The sequence below is a fragment of the Podarcis bocagei genome (genome assembly GCF_964188305.1).
Source record: "Podarcis bocagei genome assembly, chromosome: 6".
NCBI classification, from domain to species: Eukaryota; Metazoa; Chordata; class Lepidosauria; order Squamata; family Lacertidae; genus Podarcis; species Podarcis bocagei.
The window spans coordinates 20,150,762-20,177,183 of record NC_138130.1 but is presented as its reverse complement, the minus strand read 5'-3'; the positions used below and the strand labels follow the sequence as shown (position 1 = coordinate 20,177,183).

General features: G+C 43.3%; 1 long non-coding RNA gene across 2 annotated transcripts in view; it reads right to left on the bottom strand.

Annotated features, from left to right (window-relative positions):
- LOC308589459 overlaps positions 1-26,206 on the bottom strand; it is a 42,479-nt gene extending 16,273 nt beyond the window's left edge. The window contains exons 1-2 of one of the 2 annotated variants that reach the window (XR_014009277.1): positions 26,052-26,206; positions 17,165-17,264 (exon numbers count right to left, since the gene is read on the bottom strand). This is a non-coding gene — a long non-coding RNA (uncharacterized lncRNA). The remainder of the gene's footprint in view (positions 1-17,164; positions 17,265-26,051) is intronic. The other variant, XR_014009278.1, reaches the window with a different exon arrangement.
- Between the last annotated feature and the right edge of the window lie 216 nt (positions 26,207-26,422).

The window sequence follows — 26,422 nt, the reverse complement described above, 5'->3', positions numbered from 1 at the left end:
GGGGAGTGAATGGTCACAACGATGAAATCAACCAATGATCCAAATTTCAGACAGCAAAGCTAAAAACAGCTTCATTCATGGTTTGTGCTTTCGCTAGGCAAGTCAATAGCTGAAATCTTCAGATGGTTTACTCTAAGTATTTGTACGACTGTCGCACTTAAGCGTCTGTAGTATATTTGCAAGGGAGGATGGTGGGGAGGAGACCAACTGGTCCTGCCCCTGCGATCTCATTGCCCATGCCTTCTTAGCACCCCTACGAGATCCAAAAAATGCCAGACGACACTGCTCTGAAGTAGGCCTTCTGAATACTCTAGTGATCCAATGCCAGAGTGTGGGACTTGAGGACTGAAACTGATATATACAGTCCCTGTTGGACACTTTTGGGTTTTTGCCACTTAGTGGAAGATGCAGACAGATGCTGCAGACTCTGTTTCCTGTTTGCTTCCTATAGCCAAGGGCAGCACATCCTGTTTTGCTGCCTGAGGAGAAACAACGAATGTGCTGCCCTGCACCACTACCCTGCCCCTGCCAAAGCCTCCCTTTCCTGGGTCATGTGGCAGGGACCTCAAAGTGGCGACAACAATGGCAGGTTCTGGCAAGGTCTCAAGAGTGCTCATGGAGCTCTCCTGAGATCTCACCACGTTCATGAGGTCGCAAAAGATTCTAGAGAGATCTCACCAGGAGCTGCCACTGCAGGATGAGGCAGTGGGGTGGAAGGGATTCCAACAGGGGGCATTGCCTCTTGGGGTTATGCCACCAAAGATGGCTGCCTCATCCCACCTCATAAGCAGGCTGGCCCTGCCTACAACGTCCCGTCAATCTAATCAGCATGTACCCACTTCATATATGCACTTCCTTTGAGGCAAAGATGGTGAAAGTCCAAAGCCTTATAATGTAGCTAGCTGTTGCAGAGGAATCTGAGGAGAAATGTAATTAAAACTGTGAGAGATGTTGGCTCCTTGGGAGGAGTCTCATGAGATTATTCCACACCCATCTGCCACAGCTGGAGAGCGCATAGGTCTGTCCTAAGTGCTTGCAGCCTTTTATCGTATTGTATATTTTCCTTGAAAGGGACACGGGTGGCGCTGTGGGTTAAACCACAGAGCCTAGGACTTGCCGATCAGAAGGTCGGCGGTTTGAATCCCTGTGACGGGGTGAGCTCCCATTGCTCGGTCCCTGCTCCTGCCCACCTAGCAGTTCAAAAGCACGTCAAAGTGCAAGTAGATAAATAGCGGGAAGGTAAACAGCGTTTCCATGTGCTGCTCTGGTTCGCCAGAAGCAGCTTAGTCATGCTGGCCACATGACCCGGAAGCTGTACGCCGGCTCCCTTGGCCAAAAAGCGAGATGAGCGCCGCAACCCCAGAGTCGGTTACGACTGGACCTAATGGTTAGGGGTCCCTTTACCTTTACCTATATTTTCCTTGTGGTGGACGGGGTGTTAAGGGACCGGTAGCACCTCTGGTAAGGGGACACATTTTGCTCCTTCTGAGGTAGTTTGTCCACCTTAGGTCCACACCCTGCACTCAGCTCTCACCTGTGGCTGTCAATATGCAACAGCAGCCACAGCCCAGGAAATGGCTTCAATCGGCTAAACCAGGTGAGGGTAGCTAATGGGTCTGAAACCCTCCATGAATTAGGGAGAGATTGAGCCGACGAGACCAATAGTGGGCCCAACGGTCAAGAAGGCGGTTTCTGCATGTGCTGTAGAGGGAAGTAAGGGACAGATGGGGTTTGCCCATATGGGAAGATAGCCCATCTAGGAGAAGGAAAACTCTGATGCTAAACCTCCACTGCATTGCAGGATATCTTTAGTAGAAGAAAAGGCTAAGGAGTAAACCTTACACAAATCTGGAGTGGAGTCCCTAAGATGGTTGGATGGCACCTTAGATGCCTCCACCTGGCCATTCCTGCAGCCAAGCTGGTGCTAAATGTATTGCTCTGCTTTCTTTTGGACCACATCAACGAGGCTGAGAAGTGGGGTCTTGTTGCCTTCATACTCACTAACCATTCCTGCACCCCAGGGAGGTTACTTTGGTGCTGCTAGTACAGTGCTTTGGTTTCAGTGCTTTTGGAAGTGCATGTCAGTGTCTCTCGAGACAGATGGAAGCCAACAACAAAACAATGTTTTCCATGGACCTAACTAGCCAGTGATATGAAGCAAAACAAGTAGTAAGCAATCTTGTCAAGCCATACAGCCAGGTCCTGTAATCCACTATGCACTAACTACTGTACCCAAATTGAAAGCAGTGATATTTTCTCATTTATCTCCTGCTACAAAGATAATGTGCTTCCATCACCAAATGGTTAGGTGGTTCAGTTCAGTAGGAATTGGATTACATCTTAATAGTAGTGATTTGGATTTTTGTCCCGCAGGTATCAGGTTGTTAGGCGGTGAGTGGCCACCACACAGGTGGCAGCTTTTTCCTCCCAGTAGTGTCCTGAGGACATCGTTGTTGTTAAGTTGTGGGTGAACATATCAGACGACACAGCAATTCTTCTAACAGCTCTTGTTTATTCACAGGCCAGAACAGAACTGAGCTGAAGGGTTCAGACAACCTGCCTATAAAGACCTCCAGTACAACGTAACTGTAACAATTTTCTAAAACTATCCAATCACTGAATGTCACTTTTGATCCCTTATTTGCATAACTATCTACAGTATCCCCCTGCTGGCCCAGGGTGAGAACTTCAGTACATAACAGTTGTGATATAATGTCCTCCCACAAAGGCCTTGAGGGCCGAATTTGCCAAAGGGTGTACTAGAGCCACAGCTGGAAAAATTCACCTAAGTTGCCAATAAATCATAACGTAAGAGCTCCCCTTGAAAATTAAATCGGTTTTCGCCACCCCACACCAAATTACAGAAAACACAGCCTCTTCACTTTCACAATATGAGAAGGGGCTGGGAAGGGGAAGGCGGGGAGGCCGTTTCAGCCCTATTTAAAGCTGTCTAAACTATAGCTGGATCTTGCCCAAATTGTGTAACATATATATAACCGTATGCTGGGAAATGTTCCTCGCTAAGAGGTAAACAGAGATGTTCCGAGAACTAATAACAAGAGGAAGATGCATAATTGATCACCAGAGACTCAGCAAGAGAAAGCAGCAAACTGAAGCATGATTAAAGACAACAGATGAGATGTGGAATCTGGAACAGAACATAGCCTGGATTAGAATCCGCCCGAGGCTTCCTTGAGGAATGTTGGCGTTTTGCCAGTGAATTACTTTAACATGCAAAAAGGTGGATAAGCATAAATGACCTTGAGTTGCAACTCAAGTGTGGAGAGAAATGCTGTTTGTCCCTCTAAGTTTTTGTGAACCCTGTAAATTGTGTGGCAAGAGAGCAGTGCTGTGGGGAAGCAAGAGGTAACAGCAGACTCCAATCCACTCGCTGCTGGGGGATGGCTAGAGCGCAGGGCCACACTTTGTGGGCCACGAGGAAAGGCAGTTATGTGGCTGGTTAACTTTGTCTCTAGGAATGTAGCACACTGCACTTTCGTTTCTAAAAGGCTGGGGAATTGGGGGCATATTATTGGTAGTTTGGTGGTAATAGTAGTAGTAGTAATAATAATAATGATGATGATGATGATGATGATGATGATGTCCCAGTAATAATGTGGATGATATTGTTGTTGTTGCTACTTCTCCTAGTGGTTATTATTAGTATTAATAACAATGCTAGTAGTAGACAAAGCTTCCCCCCCCCAGGCATTTCTCAGGTGGGTGCCATTGCCATTACAGTGGTACCTTGGTTCTCAAACCTAATCTGTTCTGGAAGTCCGTTCCAAAGCCAAAGCATTCCAAAACCAAGGCACACTTTCCAGTACTTTTAAAAATCCGTTCCAGATTTTTAAAAACAGCCCCTAAACCAGCAATTTAACATGATTTTTACTATCTAACGAGACCATTGATCCATAAAATGAATGCAATAAGCAATGTACTGTAGTCACACAATCAATCAATCAGTAGCTGAACTGGGTTCCACACAGTCACAAAAGCAAAAAGCAGCAAAAAGAAAAACGCAAAATAAATAGCAAAAGCAGGCAGACCTCAGTGTAACACTCAAAACGGAAGTGTGACACTCAAAACAGAAGTATAACACTCAAAACAGTGCATGTTTGGCTTCCGAAAACATTTCGCAAACGGGAACACTTTCTTCCAGGTTTGCAGTGTTTGAGTACCAAGGTGTTTGAGAACCAAGGTACCACTTTATAAGAGAACAAGGGAGGCATTTATGGCGAGTTCCAGCACCTCTTTTTTTGGGGGGGGGCAGGAATAGCACTGGTATCATCATCATCATTGGAACAGTCCTAACAGTAGTAGTAATAATAATAACTGAACAGTAATGAACTTGTTGTTGTTTAGTCGTGTCCGACTCTTCGTGACCCCATGGACCAGAGCACGCCAGGCCCCCCTGTCTTCCCCTTCATGGATCACTGACTTGCCATGGCGAAGGGGCTTGAATAACTCAGAGAAGCTATGAGCTATGCTGTGCAGGGCCACCCAAGATGGACAGGTCATAGTGGAGAGTTTTGACCAAATGTGATCCACCTGGAGCAGGAACCAGCAAGCCACTCCAGTATCCCTGCCAAGAAAACTCTATGGACAAAGACAACAGGCATATAAAAAGTAATGAACTACTATCCATAATTGTTTGATCCCTGTATGGGACAGCTGCATATTCCTGCATCGCAGGGGGTTGGAATGTATGGTCCACAGGGTCCCTTCCAACTCTACAATTCTATGATTTGAAGTATGCAAAATGTTCACATTGGCAATTTTGTGTGACACTCTCTCTCTCTCTCTCTCTCTCTCTCTCTCTCTCTCTCTCTCTCGTGTGTGTTAAAAGTAGCTTAACTTTGTTGCAGCTCATCAGTTCCATGGAAGCTGTCAGGATGGCAAAGAAACAGAGATAAAAACGGAGCAGGGAGCAGCTGTCGACCATCTTGCAGGTGCAAGGTGGGTCACATATTGCACAAGCCAAAACTAGAGGAAATTTAATGGCGTGAAATGCTGTCATCACTTGGAAATGGCGCTATGTGGATTTCCTACGAACAGGTGGAATTATCTTTTTGGCTATCAGTCGGAATGTGGAGAGTAACTATGGAAATAAACAGAATGAATAACCCCAGAGCTGGATCAGAAAGTAAATGGGAGCCAATTCCACCAAGCGGTTGTGTTCACAGTAGTCATCGCCCTGATTTGGCAGAGCTGCTCCAAATTGGAGAGGAAAAGGCCCCGAGGGTCAAAGAAGGCAGAAGGCAGAGGAGCTTCTAACTGCCAGAGGAGCTGGCAGTTACAGCCCTGGAAGACCGAAGGGCACTGGCCTGTGTTTGGGTTTATGAAACTTCTAATCTTCTTAGCTGCAGTGTAGAGTTGCAAAAATGATTAATGGAAACATGGAGCATGGCCAGGAAAGAACATTACAGCTCTTCATTCTGATCTAATTCATAACACAAAGCTCACCAATTCACTCAGCATGTCCAGAGCCACTGACAAAATGAGGGTGATTTGCAATACCAATGGAACATTTTACAAGTATTGGATTCTCATAAGGCTGCCAGTTTCACTGGTGCAAAGAGACATAAGTGGTGGAAATGGTGGCATTCTTTTTTTGTCATAAAAACAGTGCAGGAAATATCAGTGCTCGCTTTCTCCAAAGCAACTGTTCTCAAAACGAATGAGCCAGTCCTCATAACCTTGGTTGGAGTTTCCTGCCTCCTTGCACTAGATGAAGTGATCATGTGACCTGCCACCATAAACTCAGATTACACCAGTATGCAAATCCTGCAGCCTCTCTTTAAAAAGTGCATAATAAGAACAACAATAATTTTATCATTTGAACCCTGCACACCTGACTGGATTTTCCCAGCCCTTCTGGGCAGCTTCCAGCATATCTAAAAAACATAAGATGTCAAACATTAAAAACTTCCCCAAACAGGGCTTCCTTCAGATGTCTTCTAAAAGTAGTGCAGTTCTTTATCTCCTTGACATCTAATGGGAGGGCGTTCCACAGGGAGGGTGCCATTACCGAGAATGCCCTCTGCCTGGTTCCCTGTAACCTCACTTCTTGCAGTGAGGGAACCACCAGAAGGCCCTCGGAGGTGGACCTCAGTGTCTGGGCTGAACAATGGGAGTGGAGATGCTCCTTCACATATGTCAGGGGCTGCCTCAGGTCTCAGCTCACAAAAGACCAACGCCAAGCTCTTCTTATATACAAGGATGTTTATTGCAGTTCATTATTGGTTCCACTACCGAGGTGTGCAGCCCCGCGTCTTTTAGCCTAGACGTTTGAAGGGGACTCTGAGTCGGTCCCGCCTCTACACCAGCTTAAGAGGCTTGTGCTAGACCACCTCTTCCTGTCCTTTCTTTTCCGCAGGGTCTTCCTGCCCCCCTGGGTTCCTTCCCTCCTGCTTTCCCCTGACGTGGATCCCTCAGACGCCTGCTCCCCCCTCCTTCGTGCTTTGGAGCCAGGCTCCTCCTCCGGTCTCTCTGCATTTCCGCGCGCTTCCACATTTGAACTTGGCGCGCGTTCGCTACCCCTGACCTTCCTTTTGACAGCTACACTACTCCCTGTACTACTCTCCGCCCCTTCCGGCAGGACGTCCTGCCCCGATCTCCTTCCCCTGTCTCCTTCCTGCTCTGCTCCGTGTGTCACACTGGGAACTCCACCCTTCTCACTCCGTTCCTCCTGGGAAGACGACCCCGATCTCCCACTCCCACTCGGGGTTTCCCTGCTGCTTCCCTGCTCCTGGCAAGTCCCCCCTGTGACCCCCCTTGGCTTGACCAGGGGCGCCCCCTTCTGGGAATCCTCCGATTCACTTGAGAGACTCATGGAAGACCTCAAGTCATTGTCATCCTCTTCCTCACTGTCCTGGGTTTCTTCCCCATCGCTCTCCGTCTCCCCCCTCACCTGTGCCTCTGTCCCTGAACCCCTGACAACATAGCATGTGAACATATCCATCTTTTTTAAATTGATCAAGTAGCTGGTCGGACCAAAGTACTGCACTGTCAAAGTACTGCACCGTTCAACTTCAGCGACCCTTTGCTTGAAGGAGAAGCACTCCAAGTCTGGTTACTGGTACAGTGGTCAATAGCTCTGGTCTAATCCCAATATCCTCCAGCTGAAACATCCAAGAGGAATTGCAACAGTAAAACTAAGATAATGAAAATGAGTTTCCAGGAAATTTAAATATTTTGTGCAGGAATGCTGAGCACAGCTCTTTTTGATCAGATTTCAGGACTGGCTGTTCCATCCAGCTGTCATATATTGTCCCTCAGGTAAATGTAATAGCAAGACAAACTCGACTACGAATGTAGGTTCCTTTGCTCTTTCATTTTTGCTGGAAAGTTTCCATCACCCCCTAGAAGGAGTCTAGGAATGCTGTGCAATAATCGTGCACAGGGGCTTTTGAAAGCTATTTTCAATTTGAAATGAAACAAAAAGTTCCAGTATGATTAAAATACCTTAGAGCAATAGAATTCTCTAGCGTATGTAACAACTACATAAATTATTGCAGGAGAAGGTTCTGCAGACTGTTGTAGAAATCGGTCCAAAGAGGCCCTTTCTGTCTCGTTGCACTTCATAGAAAGCCTAGGTCCAGGCTCTGAAATAGGTATTTTCACCTTTAAGAACATCCGAAGCAACACGTGAGATGAATTTAGAGGGGCCTTCTGAGACAAAGCATCCACGGGAAATCTGTGTAAAGTTAATTCCAAATAAATGAATAAAATTAACAAAATTTCTGATATGCAAGTGCAAAATAATTCGATGAATTGGAGAAATGGTCTTTAAGATGTTGTTGGTTTCAGCTCCCATCATCCTTCATTGTTGACCATGCTTGCTGGTGCTGATGCGAGACAGGCTCCAAATTTCTGTTACAGGCAATATGGCTGTCATGTTCTGAACTTGGTCCTATAGCTGTTCCTTTGATAGCCACTTAATTTACCAACATCAGCTGATGATCATGCTTTGAAAAGCCTCAACTGATTATCACTGGACATTATGCTTCTGTTAAAGGAACAAGAGTAGCATGGGTTGTTTGTTTCTGATAAGCTGGCATCCCTCACAGATAGGCTTTTCATAATAATAATAATAATAATAATAATAATAATAATAATAATAATAATAATAAATTTAATTTATATCCCGCCCTCCCCAGCCAAAGCCGGGCTCAGGGCGGCTAACAACAATAAAACAGTACAAAAGCACAGCACAAACAACACTCTAAAATCATTCATTATAAAATTAATATTAGACAGCCTGTGTGCTTTATTCCTGAGCTGAAGTTTCTTAGGTCTCTTCCCGTTCTATTTTTCTGATATCTGAACCCTGTCATTCTTGTTGGCTTTTGCCAAATGAAGTGTTGCCTTTTGCAACGTTGCCAACCCACCCTCCCTCCCTCCCCCATCACGTGAAACCACCCAGAACTATTGGGTTGTGGTCTAATCTCCATTTCAATGCAAGCTGCAAGATGTTACAGTCTTGGCATGCTAAGCTCCAGCTGCAATTTGGATCAAAGAACAGATGAAATTAATGGTACAGAGAGCATAACTGTAAGAGCAGTCAGGTGTTTTTATAAGTGAAACGGGTCCTCAAAAGCGAAAGAGGAAAGAAACAGATGAAACAGACTAGTCTCGATAGATATATTTATGAACGGACTAGGAATTGTCAACTCTTCCCTATTTAGTACAATAAAGTAATGGGATGTTAAAAACAGTGTAGCCTTTGATGAGGCAGGACTGTGCATGATATGGTGTTTTATTGCAGACCAGCAGCCCTGGAAGTCATTTGGCTTGCCTCTATTTTATGGAAGTTGAGCAGGCAACTTGGTGTTAACAGAATGGTTCTTGAACAATAGGAGTTTCTGGGGAAGGTTCCCTGGACAGGCAACATCCTGTTAAGGAAATATGAATGGACATAGGAGTACCAGAAAGGTCCAAGGAAGAGTCTACTAAGTGTTGGTGGCAGGACAGGGTGGAAGAAGGTTGGTTCTGGATCTCTCATATGGTTCTTCTGATAACTCTCATGTCTATGTAACTCATGAAAATGGTAAAGTGGCTTATCAGGAACATGGTGGATAAGGTCTCATGTTATTTGTCTCTGAAGAGATAGAAGCACTTCCCCAAAGTCACATTTTAGCATCTTAAAAGGTAAAGGTAAAGGAACCCCAGACCATTAAGTCCAATCGTGACCGACTGGGGTTGCGGCGCTCATCTCGCTTTATTGGCTGAGGGAGCTGGCGTACAGCTTCCGGGTCATGTGGCCAGCATGACTAAGCTGTTTCTGGCGAACCAGAGCAGTGCATGGAAATGCTGTTTAAATAGGAGTGGTACCTATTTATCTACTTGCACTTTTGACGTGCTTTCGAACTGCTAGGTTGGCAGGAGCTGGGACCGAGCAACGAGAGCTCACCCCGTCGCGGGGATTCGAACCGCTGACCTTCTGATCAGCAAGCCCTAGGCTCTGTGGTTTAACCCACAGCACCACCTGCGTCCTTTAGCATCTTAATTATCTATCTATTTAAACTGGATTGTTTCTTAAAAACCCCACAGCAATCAGAGAATTTCAAAATGCATGTCACAAAATGGTGTGATGGTATAATTCAGTGTTTCCCAAACTTGCATCTCCAGCTGTTTTTGGACTACAATTCTCACCATCCCTAGCTAGCAAGTGGTCAGGGATAATGGGAATTGTAGTCTGAAAACAGCTAGAGACCCAAGTTTGGAAAACACTGATGTACTTCCTCCCAAACCAGGATGTACCGTGGTACTTCCGGTTGCAGATGGGATCCGTTCCGGAAGTCCGGTTGGATCCTGAGGTTTCCACAACCTGAGGACCACTTCTGCGCATGTGTGTGTGGCGAAACCCAGTCAAATAATTCCGGGTTTTCCGCTTTCGCATCCTGAAGTTTACGCAACCAGAGGGTTACGTAACCGGAGGTACTACTGTATTTACAAAACTTCTCCAAAAGAAGAAAAAAGGTTACATTTATCTGGCTGGTGAAGTATTTTAGAAGGCTTCAGAATTAACGCCTGCAGTCAGGAATTCCATTAGCCATGCAGTGAAATCACTCCACATATTTATTCAGAAGTAAGCCCTCACTGAGTTCAATTATTCCTGGGTATAGAATGCGATTTATTTATTTAATTTTCCTTACGTTTACATCCTCTCTTTCATCCATTTTGGAACCCAAAGTGGTATACAAGTGATGGTCTCATTTGCCTGAAGACCATGCAACAGGCTGCGGCCAAAATGGGCAAAAACATTTAATGTACACTTAGTTGGGATATTTCAGAGTAAAACCATGGAATCCAATGAACCAGAGTTTCCGAAACATGTTGCTAGATGGCAACTCCCATCATTCCTGACCGGTGCCCATGCTCTGATTGGGTCTGATGGGAGTTGGAGTCCACATCAACATGTTCCTCACCCTTGATTTACCTCCTGCCACTTCCAGTAAACAAACACGCTCTGTTCAGGTAGCGGCTGTCACTCATAACTGCAACATGTGTTCCACAGGCAGAAATGACTGCACATAAAAGTATCGGACACAGGTGTCTGGGTGCCAAAGATCATTCCCTGCTTGTACGCTCCATAAGGATGCAGACAAATGTGTAAAACAGGCCGGGGGGACCTGGCAAAAGTCATTCAATGTGGGTGCCATATCGGTGACCCCGCCCAGGTCACAGGTCGTGTTGCTTTTGGTGCTGTACCAGATTAAATCCCCGCCTTCTGTGGTTAACAAAATACCCCGTGGCATGTGGAAAGAATGCCTGTGCATCTGAATGTTATTTAAAACAAGAGCACCAAACAATCACTCTGGATCAATTCAATTAAGGACCAGATTCTCAGAATCAAGTGTTAATAATGAGTGTTCTTTTTTCCTTTTGTTAAGCGCAGCGCAGTGCAGGGTGCTAGTGATTCAGAGAGAGTACAGCTGAGGAACAGTGGTGGCTGGTGCCCATTGAAATTGGTAGGGCTGAAGGCAGGGAGACAAACAGCAGGTGGCGCCGGAACCAACGGCAGGCAAAGCCCACTAATTCTTTGTCCTCATCCTTCTTCCTGCTGAGTTCTGCTAGAGCAGAGGTCAGCAACCTTTTTCAGCCAAGGGCCGGTCCACCGTCCCTCAGACCATGTGGTGGGCCAGACTATATTTTTTTGGGGGGGGGAGGGGAATGAACAAATTCCTATGCTCCACAAATAACCCAGAGATGCTTTTTAAATAAAAGCACACATTCTACTCATGTAAAATCACACTGATTCCTGGATCATCCACGGGCCAGATCAAGAAGGCAATTGGGCCGCATCTGGACCCCGGGCCTTAGGTTCTCTACCCTGTGCTAGAAAAGCACTGAGGCTTAGGATGAGGAAGTTGACAAGGGATGCTTCTCTGTGGAATGGCTTTAACTAAGAAGGTGAGTGGTAGCTGAGTTTGGTGGGGGCAATGCCTCATTTGCTATCATGCACCAACCTCCACTGCTGGGGAGGGAAGAGTATTTTTTTAAAAAATTAAATAATCCCTTTTTGAGAGAGAAACTGTATTTTTCACTCTATAAGACGCACCAGACTACAAGACACATCTAGTTTTTGGAGGAGGAAAACAAGAAAGCAGCGAAAGCAGCTATCCCTCTTGCTGTTCTGGCTTCTGGGATAGCTGCGCAGCCTGCATTCGCTCCATAAGATGCACACACATTTCCCCTTACTTTTTAGGAGGGGAAAAGTGAGTCTTATAGAGCAAAAAATACAGTATATTGAAATGCAAACACTTTGTTTTCATGCCCCAGCTGTTTTCTTTACCAAAAATGTCCTGTTTACCAGAGCAAGGAACAGCTTGCATTCATTATTCGATGGCAGGGAAGTTTTGACTAGCGCTGAAGTTGCTTCTCTTCGAAGGGGAGAGACAGTAGTTCAACGCAAGTTCACAGAGCTGCATGAATTGGTTTCCGGGACACTTGCTAAAAAATTGTTATATTCAGAAACGTTACTATGATTTTTTTAGTTAGTCATTCAGTGTGTGCCACAACTCTACAACTCTATGATTCTATGCTTTTTGACCACCACCTAGTAGCATTGGTACTGGACAAGCTTTGGGCAAACTAATGCCAGTGTCCTGGAAGAAGCAAAGATCACGAGTGTCAAAGCAATGATTCTTCAACATCAACTTCGTTGGACTGGTCATGTTGTTCAGATGCCTGATTAATGTCTTCCAAAGCAACTACTCTATTCCGAACTTTAAAATGGAAAGTGGAATGCTGGTGGTCAACAAAAAAGGTTTAAAAGCTCTCTCAAGGCATATCTTTAAAAATGTACAGTGGTGCCCTGCAAGACGAATGCCTCGCAAGATGAAAAACTCGCTAGACGAAAGGGTTTTTCGGTTTTGCATTGCTTCGCTAGACAAATTTCCCTATGGGCTTGCTTCGCAAGACGAAAACGTCTTGCGCTTTTTTCTTAAAGCCGCTTGAAGAGGTGCAGTTGCGACGGACCGTGCTTCGCAAGACAAAAAACATCGCAAGACGAAAAGACTCGCGGAACGAATTATTTTCGTCTTGCGAGGCACCACTGTAGTCTAAACACTGACAACTGGGAAACACTGGCCTGCGAGCACTCCAGTAGGAGAACAGCCTTTACCAAAGGTGCCGTGGACTTTGAAGATGCACAAACTCAGGACAAAAGGGAGAAATGTGCTAAGATGAAGGCATGTTTGGCAAACCCTCACTGTGATCAACTCCCAACCAGAAACCTCTGTCCCTAATGTGGAAAGATGTGTGGATCCAGAATTGACCTCCACAGTCACTTACGGACTCACTGTGAAGACCGTGCTCATAGAAGACAATCTTACTTGGCTTGATTTCATATCTCCCTGTACAGTGGTACCTTGGGTTAAGAACTTAATTCGTTCTGGGGGTCTGTTCTTAACCTGAAACTGTTCTTAACCTGAGGTTCCACTTTAGGTAATGGGGCCTCCCGCTGCCACCGCAGCACGATTTCTGTTCTCATCCTGAAGCAAAGTTCTTAACCCGAGGTACTATTTCTGGGTTAGCGGAATCTGTAACCTGAAGCGTCTGTAACCTGAGGTACCAATGTATTATACTAATGTTTCCAAACAGTAATAAAGTACAAATAAATGTATAAATATGTATGGTGGTTTATCTTTGCAAATTAGATTTTTCTTGTAAAGCTTGTATACTATAAAAGCCTGTATACTATATAAAAACTGACATTTATTGAAAATACTGTTTTTTCTTCTTACAGTGGAGAACGAAGAGGGATTTTTCCATGGAGGGTACTGCTAAAAAACATATAAACCCTGTGTTCTTTATTTCACAAGCCCCAGGTTTGTTGTGTAATTAACATAGAAATTTTGGGTTGTGCATGCAAACTGAAAGGCAGTTTTCAGCTTTTCTTTCCATTACCTAATGTCAAGTCACTAAATGTCACGTTTTTCTTCACTGGATCAGATTTTTGCTACATGAAATAATTATTTTGATGTTATAGACTGGCATACTCTTTGGTCTTCTGTAAGTTGTATAATGAAGAAAGAACCAGGTGATTGTAGCACTAAACGTATTGAACAATGATAGCCACCGGATTTGATAATTCCTACTTTGGCCGCTCTTTCAGTGTCAACAGTTATACAGTAACCACTGTTCACCACCCACTGGTTTGTTTTTTGTTTCAGTTTTTTATTATTATTTAAAAAAGAGGTCTACTTTATTCAAAGAATATGCATGTCACCCATGCATAAACTTTTCCCCCTTAATTTTTATTGACTTCTAAAAAAAAACAACTGGAACATCCTCCCTCTCCTCTTCCACAAACCCAAAGGCATAGCTCACATGTAAACAATAATATCAATATGAAGGAAAATATTAACAACCATATATTACAGAATGCGTCAGATACAGTTTGTCCTAGAGTCATTGTTCATTTGCTGGATGAATAGCAACCAGACTGCCACAAATGCCTCTCCTTTCTTTTGCCACACAGGTTTTTTGTGTTTTTTTTGGTGTGCGTGTGTGTGTGTGTGCTTTGCAGAAAGTGTTATGCACAGATTATGCCATTGATGTACATTTGGATTATTTCCAATTTCTAGCTATTAGTATTTAAGCTATTAGTATTAAGAAGCAAGCAGTTATGCGTTTGTATACAGTACATTCACAACTTACACACATTTAACTTGTGTGCATTTAGTTTTATACGCTTGAAAAAGTTAAAAAGAAAAAGAAAGGGGGAAGGTGGGGGGGGGGAGGCTGTAGCAACCACCATTGCACCCAATGTGATTTGACCAGTGCTTCCCCCCCCCCCTTAAAAAATGTTTAGGGGTACTCTCATTTTGACTCAAGAAAATCACCATTTTATAGTTCAAATCGGGGAAAATAAATGCAGTAAGTGGCCAAAAGTACAAAGAACATGCATTACTCATATTGAGGCCAAACTTTCATCAGTAAAACACCCCGCATCCACATTCCATACTGCTTCACACATTAAACGCTTGCTTCCGTCTGAGACTCAGGAAACACTGGGAAAGGAAACGAAGCCACCATTGGAGGTGGTAACAACAAAACTGACCAATCACAGTGCTAGATTCTAACTCCTACTTCACACATTAAACGCCCGCTTCCATCTGAGACTCAGGAAACACCATGACAGGAAATGAGGCCGATTCACCATGCTAGAGAAGAAACTATTTTTTAAAAATTAGTTTCTTCTCCCCTTAGATTTACAAAATGTTTAGGGGTATGCGCACGCCTGTCTCTCCCCAGAAAAAAGCACTGGTTTTGACTATATGTGATTTTGACTTTAGGCACTATCCCCAGAATGCATAAGTTGCACTCGATATGAGAAGCAGATATAGGGGAAATGTTGAGTGCAGTGCAGTGATTGCCAGATCATGCAATAGTGTTCTATTGTTTGTAAATCTGCTGCCAGAGCTGTTCCATTTACTCTGAAGGAATAAGTAACTGCCGAGGAAGCAGATGGAAGGAAGCTTTTCTCCATATTGGTACCACTGAATGCCTAAAATTGAAGACATGTTTGCGGGCGTGTGTGTGCCCGCATGTGTATGGGAGTTTGTACCTTGAACACTTTGGGAAATACTATTAAAAACATGAATTTAAACACCCCAGAAGTGAATTATTTTATTAGCAACAACAAGGGACCTTATTCTACATGAGATGATGTTCTCTAATTTTCCATCTCCCCCACCCTCTTTTAATCCATAACTGCTGGTGGAATATTATTCACACATGGGCTATGTATTTTCTCCAGTATAGTAAATTAACTTGAGAAGGTTGACAGCTCTTGTTTCTGTTTACCACACAAATAGTATTAATAGTAGAGTTGCATGAAAAGAATGTCAGGTTGTGCGACTATTTATCTGAGCTGAAGAACCTCTCCTGTTACAGAAGGTGCAGGATAACTAAGCACTGTTGCTGGTCATCAAAGGAACATAGTTCTAACACTCTTTGTGGTTCCATATAATTCCATAGTAGTCCTAATATGTCAGTGTCCCCTGTGGAATAAGTCAGCCTCATATAAACAACATACTTAACTTTAATGCATGAAGGGGTTAAGTCCACAGAGTCTTGCCAGGCTTAGCTAGGTCACACCCTCTCACCTTGGGAAGAAGGCTTACCAAACTCTTTGTTCTCTCACTTCCACCATATGAACCCTAGCAGTAAGGAAGTCTAAGCTGGATGCTCCAAATTTAGACCACATGGCTTAAGCATGCCATTTTTGCCTTTCTATTAAAATAATTTAGAAACTCTTACAATTTTTGGAATCTAAGTTAAACTGTCTGTCTTTTCTTGCTGCTGTATGGAACGGCACATGAATCTGACCTTTGAAGAGTTTGTAAATCAATCATTTTTAACTTACCAAACATGTGGTCTCTTTCTATGCTAAGGGAAGTGGGGAACTTTTGAAGGAACTTAGGGATATTACAACGGTCTAACAGGCTATATTTCCATGCTCTACTTTGCTGCATGTTTTGTAATTTTAAATCTCTGCTGGGGCTCAAAAACCAAAGAGTATGTACCCCAAACCTGGACCTAGGAATCCAGGGAATTATAATTTTATATTTTACATACTGTATTTTCTTTTTTAATCAAAATACAAAAACCAGCATCCTGCATACAGCTTGTGAAAAACAAAAATAATGAAGGAGTGTTCCCACTCAGAATAAGAAGACCACACTGTAATGAACACTAATGCTGGGATTGGAAGTCTGTGGTTTGACACTTATTGTTGAACTCAAACTCCCATTAGTGGGGTAGGAGAGCTGGGGGATGGAATTTATATCTGGTAACCAATGTGCCAGGGACGCAGGTGGCACTGTGGGTTAAACAACAGAGCCTAGGGCTTGCCGATCAGAAGGTCGGCGGTTCGAATCCCCGAGACAGGGTGAGCTCCCATTGCTTGGTCCCTGCTCCTGCCAACCTAGCAGTTCGAAAGCAAGTCCAAGTGCAAGTAGATAAATAGGTACCGCTCTGGTGGGAAGGTAAATGGTGTTTCCGTGCACTGCTCTGGTTCACCAGAAGCAGCTTAGTCATGCTGGCCACATGAACCGGAAGCTGTACGCCGGCTCCCTCGGCCAATAAAGCGAGATGAGCGCCACAACCCCAGAGTCAGCCACAACTGGACCTAATGGTCAGGGGTCCCTTTACCTTTTACCTTTAACCAATGTGCCCCTTTGGTTTCAGATAGTACATGGGCAGATGAGTCTAAAATACCTAGCACACAAATTTTCATGGCCCTCTAGCAGCTATGTTGGTTCATTTACCGAAAGTAATGTATTTAGTATTAACTCTGGAAGTGTATACTCAATTCTGACCAAAGTAAGCCTCCTAGAGCAAAATCATCCTTGGGAGCTTGCTTTGGTCAAGGAGAATTAGCAGGGGCACATTTCCCCTGTCTCTCTCAACACAGGTCACCATATAGGGCAAGCAAATTGAAATAGATCTAGAAAATCAGTTTCCTCCAAGAGCACCTAGCAGGGGGAAGTAAGAGACGAGTGACTCAGGTATGAATTGTAATGGGTCATGTGTTTACTCATTGGCAGAAAGGGTGAAGGTGAAGATGCAATGGTGGTGTCTCCTGTTTTTTCCTCCCAGACAGATGGCAAAGCAGGAAAAGGTCGATAACTTTGTTAGACAAACTCACCAATATTCTTTTCCTTGCTGTCTCTTATCTGTTGTTCATTCCATCCTTCCCTTGACCTCCCGCTGGAGTGGGTTCATCAAGCACAGATAGACATCAGCAGCTGAAAATCAGATTTAGAGGTCAAAATAGGTCCAGTCTTTCTCGATGTACAAGATGTTTTCCCCTTTATTTCCAGCACTGTTTTTAAAATTGCATCACCTCATTCTTTCACTGTCTTTTGTAGGAAATAATAGACCTTTGCTATCCCAATGAGATAGCACAGAAGCATGAGTCTGTTTGCGGCAGGTACCTTCCATGCAACTCATTTTAATACATTGAAATGGGCAGCTATTCCAGTAGTTTTTAAAAGAGCCAGCAGTACCAAATATTGATCACATCCATATGCCCAACCTTGGGAGATTTGTCCCCCCTCTATTGTTAACAAATTCCAAAAGAGCAGTTCATAAAGAAGAGTACATGCAGAGAGGAGAACAGTCTGAAGGCATGTTCTTTTGACGATAATGATGTACGATTTATAGAGGACATCAAGAATAAGCCATGTTGTGATCACTCATAACGCAGCTTACTTTTTGCGATGCTCTTTGTACCCCAGGCTAGAGCGATAATCCATCATGGACCTTTGAGTAATTAAAACAAGTCAGATAAATTGAAAGAGTCCATCTTTAGGTTTTGGGTCGTTTTTGTTTTTTTTACTCTTTAATAAATTTTGCATGACTTGGCCATCCTCTGTTCCCATGCAAATGACAGCAATATGGAAGAAAATTAAACATGTGTGCTCCAGCTTGGATCAAAATATAATTCAACTGTGGCCCTGGCAAAGACTGAGCTCCTGGCATCGCATTTATATGTATGGATTGCACATCTGCCACACTGTCGCAAATATGCAGTAATGATTAGAACAGAATCTCTCTCTTTTTGGCATTTCTACTTGGTCAGAAATACTTATTTTAGAAATTTAAGCGTTGCTGCAGAACATATGGTTTAGATAATGGGATATAGCTTTCTTTTTAGAGCATAGAGGCTAAGAGTATGAAGTGAGCCAGGATGGAAGGAAGTTCTGTTTCAAATTTCATCTCGACTATAATAGGCAAGTCTGCACCTCTCAACAAGGCAAACAAGGCCTAAAAGGCAATAATAACGATGATGATGATGATGATAATAATAATAATAATAATAATAATATTTGTAATACCCCCCATCTGACTGGGTTGCCCCAGCCAATTTGGGTGGCTTCCAGAATATACAGAAACATTATCAAACATTAAAAACTTCCCTGTACAGGGCTGCCTTCAGATGTCTTCTAAAGGTAGTATAGTTACTTATCTCCTTGACATCTGATGGGAGGGTATTCCACAGGGCAGATGCAACCCTGTAAGCTTACTTCTTGCAGTGAATGAACCACCAGGTCATTGGAGCTGGACCTCAGTGTCTGGGCTGAATGGTTCTCTGGGCTTCTCCTAGCTAGATTTCCCCCTAAACAGTCACACATCAATACACCCTTGGGGTGCTTTTGCCTGGCTAGAAGGTCTCCTTGAACTGTAATAATGCCTCTCACTTGATGTGTGTGCGTGCCACCCAATTTTGTCTTGGCTACCCCCAGGCTTAGGGATGCGGGTGGCGCTGTGGGTTAAACCACACAGCCTAGGACTTGCTGATCAGAAGGTCGTGGTTCGAATCCCCGCGACGGGGTGAGCGCCCGTTGCTCGGTCCCTGCTCCTGCCAATCTAGCAGTTTGAAAGCACGTCAAAGTGCAAGTAGATAAATAGGTACTGCTCTGGCGGGAAGGTAAACGGCGTTTCCGTGCGCTGCTCTGGTTCGCCAGAAGCGGCTTAGACATGCTGGCCACATGACCCGGAAGCTGTATGCCGCGAGATGAGCGTCGCAACCCCAGAGTCAGTCACAAGTGGACCTAATGGTCAGGGGTCCCTTTACCTTTACCTTACCCCAGGCTTTATTCCCAAATCCTTCTAAATGTAGATAAGTTACATACACACATGTCCAGAACCTGAAGCAGAGCTCTAAGGTACATGGCTAGGCAAAGTACTATGGCGTAGTGAAATGTGAGTAGGCATGAATAGGATGAACAGCTCACACAGGGCCCCCTGAATTATCCATGAAATACATGGAGGGGAAGAATTATTATGTGAATTCCAGAGCCAGCCCATTGGACTGGAGTATAGTGCTTAATTTCATATAGGAAGATAGAATGCATTTTGGGGTTGTTGTTGTTGGTTTTTTTGATAGCCATATTTAGAACCTCACATATTTCATCCTTGCATTGTGTCACAAATGTGGATAGCCAAGTAGTTTCACTTGTCTAGAAGTGTGGCCAGGCTAACAATGCTGACTTTTAATACTTCCTGTGGAACGAGCTTTTAAAAGCTGTACACAAGTGTTCACCATATGCCCCACATACCCAATCTGTTGTGTGACTATGGGGCTGATTGCTTACTGCTGTTCTTCATGTCCCAGGACAACCTTAGTAAAGAGGGATTTTTCTTTTCTTAAAAAAGGATTTGGCTGGGGTGGGACACAATTAATACATAACATAAAACAAATGGGAGCAGACTCAGTATATTAGTTAAACAAAACATGAAATACATTTCGTCCTAAAGTTCATTATGCCTTGCCTAGCTGTTGCAAACTAATCACCAAATACCATTTTCTGGTGTTTGAGAGCACAAATGTGCATGTAAACTAAGGTTACCAGACGTCCCCGTTTCCCGGAGACAGTCCCCGGATTTACAAATCAGTCCCCATACAAAATCCATTGAAGATGAAAAGTGCCCCGGATTCATTGAAAAAATCTGGTAACCTTAATGTACACTCCAACAAACAGATATATTTGAGGGTAGATTGCTGATTTAAAGTGGCTGCAATTGAAAGATGGTCCAAATGAATTAAACAGAATGACTGTCAAACAGGGATAAATCCCAGATTCATCACAACATGCCCTTGAATTGGGCAACCAAAATGTCCACATGGCTGCTGAAATCATGGCATTATGTGTTACAGCTGTGTCTATTGGAAGTAAAGTAGGCCTTTACTTTGTCGTGACCACAAAAGTACTGTCTAAAATAGAGATATCAAACTTCTGTCTGTTCTCAAACTATGCCTTGCCAATCAAGCAGAATAAAAGACTCTGGTTTTGCCCCTTGGATCACCAAAATCTGCTGCTAGGGTCTGCCCCAGATCTGTCCAATTCTTGGACTTAGCTCCCTAGCTTTACCACTGACACATGCTAGATTTGCTCTGCTCCAAAGAGATGGTGGATGGTGTTCTTGAAGCTACCAGCATGAGTTTGATCAAACTGCGGGAGGCAGTGGAGGACAGAAGTGCCTGGCGTGCTCTGGTCCATGGGGTCACGAAGAGTCGGACACGACTAAACGACTAAACAACAACAACAAAGAGAGATATGGGATCAGTTTTGCAAGTTGGCAATCTTATTCATGATTCAGGAGCTGGAGAGGAATTCTTACTTGCAAACTAATTTTACAGCACAGACGTACACACGCACACAGTTAGCCTTCCTTCTAGGCTAGTTGATGCTATCATAGCAATAAGGGTTTCTGTCTTTGTTGCTGAATAAGAAGAAGAAGAGTTTGGATTTGATATCCTGCTTTATCATTACCCAAAGGAGTCTCCAAGCAGCTAACAATCTCCTTTCCCTTCCTCCCCCACAACAAACACTCTGTGAGGTGAGTGGGGCTGAGAGACTTCAGAGAGCTGTGACTACTCCAAGGTCACCCAGCAGCTGCATGTGGAGGAGTGGGGACGTGAACTCAGTTCACCAGATTACGAGTCCACCGCTCTTAACCACTACACCACACTGCCTCTCAGTTTAGAACAAAACCACATGCTTTATTAAGCAAAATATTAATATACTGCCGACGGATATAAAATATCATGATTGTGTACAGCAATGGCCTCTCACCCCTTTTCAGGTGGGTGCTGATTGTGGAAGTTGCCTCCGTCCACCACCCTCAACCACTATGGCCCACGTACAGTTTTTAGGGGAATTCCCCGGCCGGCAGAATCAAGGGGCGGGGATCCCTTGCAAAAATGCCAGCGTTAAATGGGCCAATCAGTGGCCCTGCCAGATGGGCAGTGCCTTGCCGGCTGGCCAGACATTGGCTACAGGCCATGTCCGTTCAGCCGGCAACACAAAAAAGTTGACCATGTCTGCCCTCCACAGCACGGCTAGCCGAAAAGCAAAGGAGAAGACCAAAGAAAGAAGAAAGATAAGCAGATGGGAACGGCTCTAAATACATGTACAATAAAACCTAAAACATCATAGAAACAAGACAAAATAATCATTAAAATGATTGGCTAATCAAGGAAGTTTAAACAGCTGTATCAGCCTGTCAACAGAAAAAGGTCTTCAAGCGAATCCTGAAAATCATAAATGAGAATGTCTGCTGAAACTCTGCCTGAAGCGTATTCCACAGCATGGGAGCTGGTGTGCTTCTGACGCACAAGGGGCAACTAACAGTGTTTCCTCAGTTTGGTTTGGGGCTGCAACATAGGTGGAGTGTGAGTCATGGTCCTAAACAGCCATGGGGCTGGGGTTAACCTTGGAGAGGAAAACATAGAGGCTTCATACAGGTGATATACATAGAGAGAATGCAATTTGCTGTATTTTGCTTGCAATGGAGACACAATTTGTTGGGATGAGAGACACATCTTTATCTATGGCTACACTCATGGAATTCCTTAGTCCACAAGGTTTGTCCACTTTCCTGCTGGGCAGATGAGGTTTTATATGGTGAGCTTTGCTAAAGGTTATTATTATTATTATTATTATTATTATTATTATTATTATTATTATTCACTGATCCTGTAAACAAGAAGGAGCGTCTTCACCCCATCACTCAGCCCCGACACTGAGATCCAGCACCAAGGGCCTTCTGGTGGTTCCCTCACTGAGAAGTGAAGCTACAGGAAACTAGGCAGATGGCCTTCTCAACAGTAGTGCCCACCCTGTGGAATGCCCTCCTATCAGTTGTTAAGGAGATGCATAATTATATAGAATTATATAACATTTAGGAAACATCTGAAGGTAGCCCTGTATAGGGAAGCTTTTTAAGATTTAACCTTTTACTATGTTTTTATATACTTTTATTATACATACGTTTTTATAGGGAGCGGGTGGTGTTGTGGTCTAAACCACTGACGCCCTCGGCCTGAAAGTGAGATGAGTGCTACAACCCCATTGTCGCCTTTGACTTAACCGTCCAGGGGTCCTTTTCCATTACCTTATGTTTTTATATATGTTGGAAGCTGCTCAGAGTGGCTGGGGCAACGTAGTCAGACAGGCAGGGTGTAAATTAATCATCATCATCATCATTGATATTTACATTCTTTTATTATGGTTTGGGTGATGTAATAGCAGATTGGGTGACAATAGCTTTAGAGGCATCCAAATCAGTCCAGTTTTGAACCATCACACCAAATTGGGTGAAGTCATGTTTTGGTCTGTCGTTTTGATTCAAAATGGTGTCCAACATTCAAATGCAGACAAAGACCTCCTCTACTGCAGGAACCCTGATGCCAACTGGGTGATGATATGCTGAATGGCGTCCGAACCCATAGAGATCAGACAGACAAATCACTTTCCAAAATATATAGTAGATTGCCATTTCTTCTTTCTACTCAATTTTAACAAGACCCATAAAAACATAGAACACTAATTGCTTGGATGAATCCACTGTGGGCTTCAGACATAGCCTATAAATTTCACATGATTGGAAAGGTTTCCTGGGACGATATGCACCTGCAAATTGTTAGCCAACAGCCAGTGACACATTTTACGGTCCTTCAACAGCTCATAGTTTTATGCAGCTGTAGGACTACATGAATTCTGAATGCTTGACATTTGTCCTAAGTGGTGTTGACATTTCAGGGACTTAAAGAATCAAACAAAACACACAAGAACACAAATCCTTTGCATTTGATTTGCCCCATCAGCAGAAAAAGGAAGTCCTACCATCTCAGGAAGTTCAAATTATACTCAAAAGACATACAGCTGCAGAAATATAAAACAAGTAGTTGAAGGTCTGATTGCTATTAATGTATGGTATCTAGCCCTCCTTAATGGATAGTTGCTCCCTGCTCCATAAGGTATCTATATATACACACACATATATATAGAGAGAGAGAGAGATTAAATTTATTTCCATATTTATTATTTTCTCATGCTTATTTGGCTGACTACTAAGAGCATGGAGTTGTTTGTGAATAACCTCAAGAAGGGGCTCATGGGAGTTGATTTCTCATGTGAAACTTGCCATGCCAGGGGGATCGTTTATAAAGTTATAGGAACTCAGGAGCTCAGAAATACTAGGTCTGATCTATAAATTAATATTGTTTCTTCTGTAAACATTAGCAAAACAAGGAGCTCCCTCCCAAAGGAATAGACCTTTCTGCTGAAAAAATATCTCACATGGTCCAGAAAATGTGAACAATATTAATTTTTTTTGAAATAACTCCGTCCACATTCAGCCTGCCAAAGGTTGGTTGTCAGTTTCCAAAGCGGCAAATCAGTAAGAACACAATTCAGAGCAATGTTTGGAGGCAATATACAGTGGTAGCTTGGGTTAATAACTTAATTCATTCTGGAGATCCGTTCTTAACCTGAAACTGTTCTTAATTTGAGGTACCACTTTAGCTAATGGGGCCTCCCACTGCCGCCGTGCAATTTCTGTTCTCACCCTGAAGCAAAGTTCTTAACCCGAGGTACTATTTCTGGGTTAGAAGAGTCTGTAACCTGAAGCATCTGTAACCTGAAGCGTCTGTAACCCGAGGTACCACTGTACATCTATATCAGGGGAGGGGAACCTCTGTCCTGAGGGCAAAATACATCCACCCAAGCTCCTTTATCTGGTCCTTGAGATTGTCCCCAGGCCACACCTCTCACTGGGCTGGCTTCACACCTTCCTTGCATTTTTGCTTGGCCAGAATTTGCCCTCAAACTCTGATAATGATCCTTGCTTGCCGGAATGGAAGATAGAGAGGAGCGTTTGTAGACACTAGCCTACTGTATAAAGGTAACTTTCAGATTTATTGATCCACCCACTTTTGCCTCTGCCCTGCCCACCAAGTGGCTCCAGCAGGGTTGCCCAGAAGGGAATCTGAAAAACCCCCACCATATCAGAACTTCCAAGTATCCCTATTTTCCAGGGACAGTCCCTGATTTGCAGAAGCCGTCACGGTTTCTGAATTGATCCTGGAATGTCCCACTTTTCCTTAGGAAAAGGGTGAAGGGTCTGGAGTTATGTGACCCCTAGCTAAAGAGATGAGTAACTATACAACCCTTAGAAGACACCTGAAGGCAGCCCTATATGAGGAAGTTTTTTGAAAAATATGTTTAGTGTTTTGTTTTTATATATATTGGAAGCCACCCAGAGTGGCTGGGGCAACCCAGTCAGATGGGCAGAGGATAATTATTAAATAGGACGTCTCTATTTTCGTTGGAGAAATATGGGAGAGTATTCCATGCCTGCTTTAAATACCATATTTTTTGCTCTATAAGACTCACTTTTTCCCTCCTAAAAAGTAAGGGGAAATGTGTGTGCGTCTTATGGAGTGAATGCAGGCTGCACAGCTATCCCAGAAGCCAGAACATCAAGAGGGATTACTGCTTTCACTGCACAACGATCCCTCTTGCTGTTCTGGCTTCTGAGATTCAGAATATTTTTTTTCTTGTTTTCCTCCTCCAAAAACTACGTGCGTCTTGTGGTCTGGTGCATCTTGTAGAGCGAAAAATATGGTACTTGATGGTGATTATGAGCAAAAGGAGCACGACTATCATTTTTATGCTCTGTGTGTTTCCAAGCTGAAGCCTTTCTGCCTTTTAATCATTATTATAATCGATCAAATTTTTATCGAACCAGCCTGCTGTTGTTTGGGGGTTGCTTTTCTTCCAGTTTTTAGCTCTGCAGATTTTTGCAGCTGTTAACAGGTTAACTATTACATTCAGGTCTATTTCTAGCAAAGTTTTTGGTTCCAGAGATGAGTAGCCACCTCATTTAATTCATTGTATTGCTGATTAAATCCCCAAACACCTGAATTTTTTAACGTTCTGTGCAAAGTAGGGGCTGTCAACCCTACACTTTCAGCTTCCTGTTGAAGACCTTCATTTTTGAACAAGCCTTTTAGGTTTTTTTTATAAAAAAATAGTCTATAGTTGTATTGGATTTCAGACCCCCCCATATATGGAATTGCTTTTATATATGCAAGTGGTTTCAATTCTTTTTACATATAGAATTGATTTAATCATTTTATTGTTTTCGTTGTGAATCGCTTTGAGATATTGCAAGAGAAGCAATCCATAAATGGAACTAATTAATCAATATTTTTTCCCCTTTCTTACAGTTTCATATTTTCTATGCTAAGAAAATATTGCTCTTCTACATAATCTGAAAAGTATTGGAAGAAGGGTGTTGTGTGTTTTTTTAAAAAAGAATATTTTAGAGTCTTCTTTACAAACTTACCTTCTGTTGAGCAAGTGGGATATGCATTTTGTTAATAAATAAATGATCCCTGGGAGTATGAATACTGAGGTAAACAAGAATTCACTTCTGATCCAATAATACCTGGTTATATTAGGATTTCTGATAGTGTCAGTGCAGCACTTATAATAATTGAATCAGCCCCAGGAACTTAAAGATAATTGAGTTTTAATAGATACCCTGTATCCAATGTGCCATTTATTATCAATTCTCTCTGTCATGTTACCCTTTAATACAAGGTAACAAACACTGAAGTAGTCAGGAATCATATCCTCAGTGGGAATATTCAAGTAAATAAAGCAGGGCAGATACATTCCGTGTGCATTAATTAAGAAAATTAAACGTATACCTTCCCGCACAGGTTACATAATACCCACATTCTTAAAACTTGTTGTTTGCCATCTGTACTCAGCATGTTGTCACACATGATCGTTAACTTTGAAAAGCAAGTCTTGCTGAACAAAGGCCATGGAATAAATGGGTTGCCGTAAGAAAACAATTTAAAAAGAGTCACCTGTTGAGAAAAGACACTTAATCAAACCTTGGCTTAAAAAAGAGAGAGAGAGAGAGAGAGAGAGAGAGAGAGAGAGAGAGAGAGAGAGAGACCACCCAAGATTAACAGACCACTCCCCAATCCCTATGCACACACCAGTTTAAAACCAGGTACGTTATAAGAAATGACTGATTGTAAGAGTTTTGGATTGAAACCATCCTTTCTAAAAGTAGACCTTTTAGAATACCAAAGGGA